Source organism: Mya arenaria, chromosome 4 (genome assembly GCF_026914265.1).
Source record: "Mya arenaria isolate MELC-2E11 chromosome 4, ASM2691426v1".
NCBI classification, from domain to species: Eukaryota; Metazoa; Mollusca; class Bivalvia; order Myida; family Myidae; genus Mya; species Mya arenaria.
In genome coordinates, this window is record NC_069125.1 from 13912203 (window position 1) to 13918202 (window position 6000).

Sequence of the window (6000 nt, forward strand, 5' to 3'; positions counted from 1 at the left end):
CACCACCACCACCACCACCATCATCATCATCATCATCATCATCATCATCATCATCATCATCATCATCATCATCATCATCATCATCACCAGCGTCATCGTCATCATCATCATCATCATCATCATCATCATCATCACCAGCCCCCCCCCCATCATCATCATCATCATCATCATCATCATCATCATCATCATCATCATCATCATCATCATCATCGTCATCGTCATCTTCATCATCGTCATAGTCTAATTGTTTTTATTCAATTCACTTTAGTTGCCATTGTCATCATCATAAATTTAAGCGTTATCAACAGCAGACATTTTTCAATTAATCATGTTATTGTTGTCAGCCGTGTTGGAAAATAACGACCCAGAATTCTAACCGACAAACCAGCCATGATTTGCATTTCCCAGACGAAACACTTGCAAACAAAATGTTCGTATTTAAAAGTGAGCAATGCCATTTTATATAATAAGATAATCTGTTCAATATACATCATCAGCTGTTCTGGAATTGAGAGGCCCGGGACACGAGAAGAATAAATAAACTTCCGTATATACAACATTGATTAAGTTTCATCACTTTTCAACGATTTAAGAGGAGTCTTTGACGAACAACATCGCTTCCCTTTACATATAGACAGATGGCAGTTAAAGGCACATGTTCAAGTAATTTGAGTGATATTACAAAGATTCCACGAGTTCCATAAAAAATGTATATAATTAAATGTATACATGATTACTTTATACTTAAAATGTTAATTGAGCGGCCATAATTGACCGTCTTGGTTGTGGGCGTTTCTACAGCGTGTTCTATGTATGTTAAACGTGTATACTTTTGAAATTCTCAAATTAAAACACACACTATTTCTTAAAACAAATCGATGGTTTTCTTTTAAAGTTTCTGCCATAAAAAGTGAGCGGCCATAGTTAACCTTCGAATTCGACGTTTTTAAAGCATGTTCAATATATGTAATACGAGTATAGTTTTAATAACCACAATTTAAAATAGTTTTGTAAAACTGTTCGAAAGCCAAATTATGGCAGTACATCTTTCTGAAGTTATGGAAAAATAAATACATGGTTCTCCATTCCTACATTGTATTTCTACCTATGCACCTTGCCTGTTAGCTTGTTTATACTCGCACGCGAGTCTTGCCCATTCGGCGAGTGCTCCGATAAGAGTGTAAGTCATTTTAGTTGTCTGGAGCAAATGCACTGACAGAATGTAACCCTGATTAGACCTACCCTGGTTCTTTAACGTGCACCAGTGTATAGCACAGTCACATGGGATCCCATTTTAACATCCCTTCCAGAAGACGAGTAATAGTTTAGTGGTGCTGCGGGGAGTTGAACCTGCGACCCCTTGATTAATACTCAAGTCTGTAACCACTAGACCACGGATGCGACACAACCCATGCACCTTGGAAACATTGTCCCTTTAATAACCCGATTTCCTAACGCATGAGACTACACCTTTAATGATGGGAGCATTTTTCACTTCGTCTCTCCGACGCTAGTAGCTCATGATCGGTGAAAAGCATTCCGGGAAGTTTGTTTGAAGTCCGAGATGGTCGCGGGGCTCACTTGTGTTTGATTAGTCTGTGATTAAGTGCCTATTTGCAGTATTTACAATGTGTGTATTCCTAGAATACCTCCTTCTTCACTGATGTATGATCGACATCGTCAATGACAGATCCAGAAATTTGTTTGTTTGTGGAAAAAAATGTATACTTATAGTTGATTCAATGTTTTTTATTGTTGTTGTTTTCTGAACATAGAGTTGCCGTTATTTTTAAGAAAATTTTCAAAGATGTATACCTACTTATTATGTAGATGAAATAAAGGGGATATTCTTTTAAAAGACAATGGTTCTGAAGTAAAAAAAACCCATTGAAATGAGTTCATAAAGCGTTTTATAAGCATAGTTGGACTTTCTGAACATTTCTACATGTGTTAAGAACATGATCAAGAATTTCACCTTCGTAAAAAGATATTATTCAACTCTAGGATCGAGCGAAATTTTGATCACTTTTACATACTAACAAATGCTGTGATTTGTGACACTGGTCATTCAGAAAGTTATACATAATGTAATGACTTTTCGAAGTCTATATTTAGAACTGTTCTGAGCGTTCAATTTTCTTTGAAACAGAATTTCTAACGTAACGTCAACGTGCCGGATAAGCTTGCGTGACGCCATAGGCTTCTTAATACTGATACAACTTTTCTTTATAGCTTCAATCGCATTCCGGCTCTTGACCAAATGCATCACAAATCACAGATTTTGCAAGTGGAAAAAAATGCAAAATTTCAAGAACAAATTTAGTAAAATCCTTAGTAAGTATTTAAAAGTACAAACATCTTAAGGTTTCATATTTCGCCACTTCTCAAATAATATGAACGCAAAGAAAATGAAATAATATCCGAAAATATTGAATGTCAGTTAACAGATTTCAAGGGGGCTTTCTTTCAAAGTGGCGTACCGCTTCTTCAGTATGCAATGTAAATGGGTAATGGCAGGTTTTAAATTCCTTTTTGAAATATGTTTCATATTTGATAAAGTGCTGTATGGCCAGCCCGACGGGTGGTACGCGCTAGTTTTGTCATAAGAATGAAAAGGGGCTTTCGGCGGGGAACTTATCGCTTCTATGACTTAACTTGAGCAATTGAAATTATTTTCCTTATTTGTTAAGTCCCGGATTTAATTTCAACTTGACAACGCTCGTTTAAGGGTAAGATCACTGTCTGACAGTAAATGTATGGTTTATAAATAAGACTTGTAAATAAGACTAGTAAATATCCACAAACTTATGAGGATACTTTACCAGATATTTTTACAAGCATGGATCTCTGAAACAGTCACCAGCAATCCGACAATGGTTCGAAAAGGCTCAAAAAACCTATTATGGATCTCAAAATTAGTTTTTAAACTTATGGTGAAGATTCTAAGTGTAACGTTTATGTTAGACACACATGTATTATAATTCGGACGCTATATCAGAACACTAAGGTAAACCAAAACTAGTTGAGAGCCAGAAATGATTGCGGAAACCCCAAAAGAAGAGGTAGCCCAGACGTAACTGAGAGCCCAAGTCAGTAGGATAATCCAAGAACCCCTAACATAATGGTGTTAATATCTTCAGTTGAGCAAAACAACGAACATACGGCTCAGACCAATGTAGTAATCTACATGTTTATTATGACTATAAACCTGGTTGGGCTTTTAAATCCTGTTGCGAGCCCAAAAACGGTGTACGTTTCGGTAGAACACATCAGCGGGTGGCCTGTCCCCGATGCAGATCTCTTCCTTAATAGTTTTGACAGCAAATAAAAGAAAGCATGTCACTGAAAGATCCGCCGTGCATATTAATAAGTTAGGTCGGTCGCAAGCTTTCACTACGTGAATGGCGAATTATTATTTTCGGTATGCGAGTGATTCGCATTATTGTTCAACAGCTTGAGCGAAAACATTTTCTATTGAGGAATGGGCTGGATATTTTTAAATTATGAACTTGTGCGGCTATTGAGGCAGATTTAAATTCGTTATATGTTGGTATTCACGCGAACTGAAATGAGCTGTGGGTTACAGGGGTCAACGAGTATAAATTTGGAGGAGGACTCACCATGTTGACCATAAAAGGTGCATCTATAGAAGCGGTTAAAAAGTTCCCAAAAAACTGCTATGATTAAAGAGACCAATGTTCTCAAGTTTCATACCAACAGCAAATAAATAGTGTATGCATGCCACGTGATAAATTACGTCATAAATGCTACACCGGAAGGCAACATTTTGTTTCGAATGAGGACTGAAAACAAACTTTATTTTTTTCTTCACAATTTTCAATGAAACAAATGAAAGTCTTTATCACGTAATTTATCACGTGGTATACACACACTGATAAAGCTGTCGTGCAAAAATACGAAGTCGACTTACAATTGTTTCGCAAGAAAACTTTGACGCTTGAAGCTAATTTGAACGGTAAATCATCCAAGTTGTTTAGCTGTACCGTATGGATGAGGCCTTTCTTTTACGTCACTTACAACATTCGAATTTGCAACATATATTTCAGTGTTTTTAGAATTGTTGAAGAAAATAGTTCCAGAAGAAGTGAAGATCGTTATAAAAAGGCAAATACTCGTCAAAATGCTGTTTTAAACATAAAGTTGTCTCTCTGATGCATTTTTTTCTCTCGCCCTTTCTCTTTTCCATAATTTACCAAGCTTAACTGTTTTAAAGATATATCTATGGCCGGATCAAATGCGTTTAACTCGTGTCAAGCCGAGTAAAGACTGAGTTCCGGTAAATAATTTATCAAACAGCGCGCCGTTTACCGCACTCGGGATAGCTTTGCACTGGACATAAAATTCTTAGTACATTGCTTAATCAATATTGTCATGAGTTTATCAATTGGATCGTTGGCGACAGTGATCAGTATTCAACCATGAGGTATATCATATCACTAAACTTTGTGGTCTTGTAATCATGAAACATAGTCCAAGATGTTACACCCACTGCTTTTAAAAAGCCGCGCAGGGGCGTACCTAGGCATACTCCAGTACGCCCAGGCGTACAAATGAATTAAGGTTCCCGCGAAATGGCCAGTAAAAAGTCCCACGTCAAGGGATATCGGCCCCGCTCCAACCCCATATATCATATTGGGACCAGAATATAGAAATACCTTTACTTTTTTCACAGCTCTCAAGTGTATGGGCGTACATTTCAAAATGCTTCAGGTACGCCCCCTGAATTAAGAATATTAAAGTGTTCTAGGCAATCAGTAAAAATGGCAAAGTATTGTCTATAGATGCAATAGAAAGGTGACGAATTCAGTAAGAAATTGTGAGAAAGTACTTTTGAGATATGATGATATCTAAAATATACCCATCATAAATCCACACGAAATACATATCACAAAATACGGTAGTCCGCATTCCACTCCATTGCAATACGAGATACGACGAAGTCAAATCTTTTTATGTGACGTCATAATAAATATCATTGCGCGATGTTTAAATGACGTCATGATAAATAGAGCGTCATCAAAATGATATTGATACAAAATCATGTGTTTTTAAAGTTTAAAGTAATTTCAACCAGAAATGATTATGTTTATAAAAAAGGGTTATTAGTAGAGAGTTTTGATCCGGAATGTCGAATTTGATTTCAGTGGATTTTAATGCATATTTTGAATTTTAAATCGGAGTCTGAAAAAAATCCATATCAGTCCAATACAACCCCAGGGAAAAAAACGCAGTTCTTAAAACAAAGTTTCACTGAACGTACAATATTGTTCCATTATAGATGTTTAATACTCTAAATTGTTGTTAACTTCCAAATAGTTTCTCTTCTGGCTAGTTCCATTGACTACTTGTGATCTGTAGTACTTCTTTAAAACAAAGGAAAAATTAAAAATTAAGAGGTACATTACGCACGTTGATTGCGTGAATGGTTTATCAGAAAATGAAAAAAAGAAGTCCTTTTACTATCATTTGGAGAATTACTGAAACCAAACAGGGCCTTTCAATATGGAATACAGTCTTTGACAGTTATGTCATGAAGATGAACCAGGATAATAGTGGCCTGGTGGAGAATGTGTCCGTCTCTCACCAAGAGGTCAGTTGTTTGAATCCAACCTGGTATAAGGGATGCCAGTACTGGTTTCGACATGGGCATGGACCACGAACGAGAATGATTCATATCATACTGTAATGCGCGTATAGGCAACTTTTTTTTAACATTTGGATATTCATTTTGTTCCATAAACGCCACGAGTCGACAGATTCATAAAGATGTAAAATATATTCTTCAACTGTAACTCCACAATATTTTGCACTGCATTGTTAAAAAACACAAAACTTAAACACAAATTATTTTTAGCCAATACCTTTCTCTTATAACACTTTTTATGAAACACAAATTTATATCGATCTGTCAACAAAGTATTGCTATTTTTTAACTATCTAGCAGGTGCCCGTTATCTTTCCGCTTAATATACTTAGCGC

At 36.2% G+C, this 6000-nt stretch overlaps 1 protein-coding gene across 1 annotated transcript in view; it reads right to left on the minus strand.

Moving 5' to 3' along the window:
* The window catches only part of LOC128230115 (LIM/homeobox protein Lhx1-like), a 39172-nt gene that overhangs the window by 17852 nt on the left and 15320 nt on the right, over positions 1-6000 (minus strand). The window lies entirely within an intron of this gene.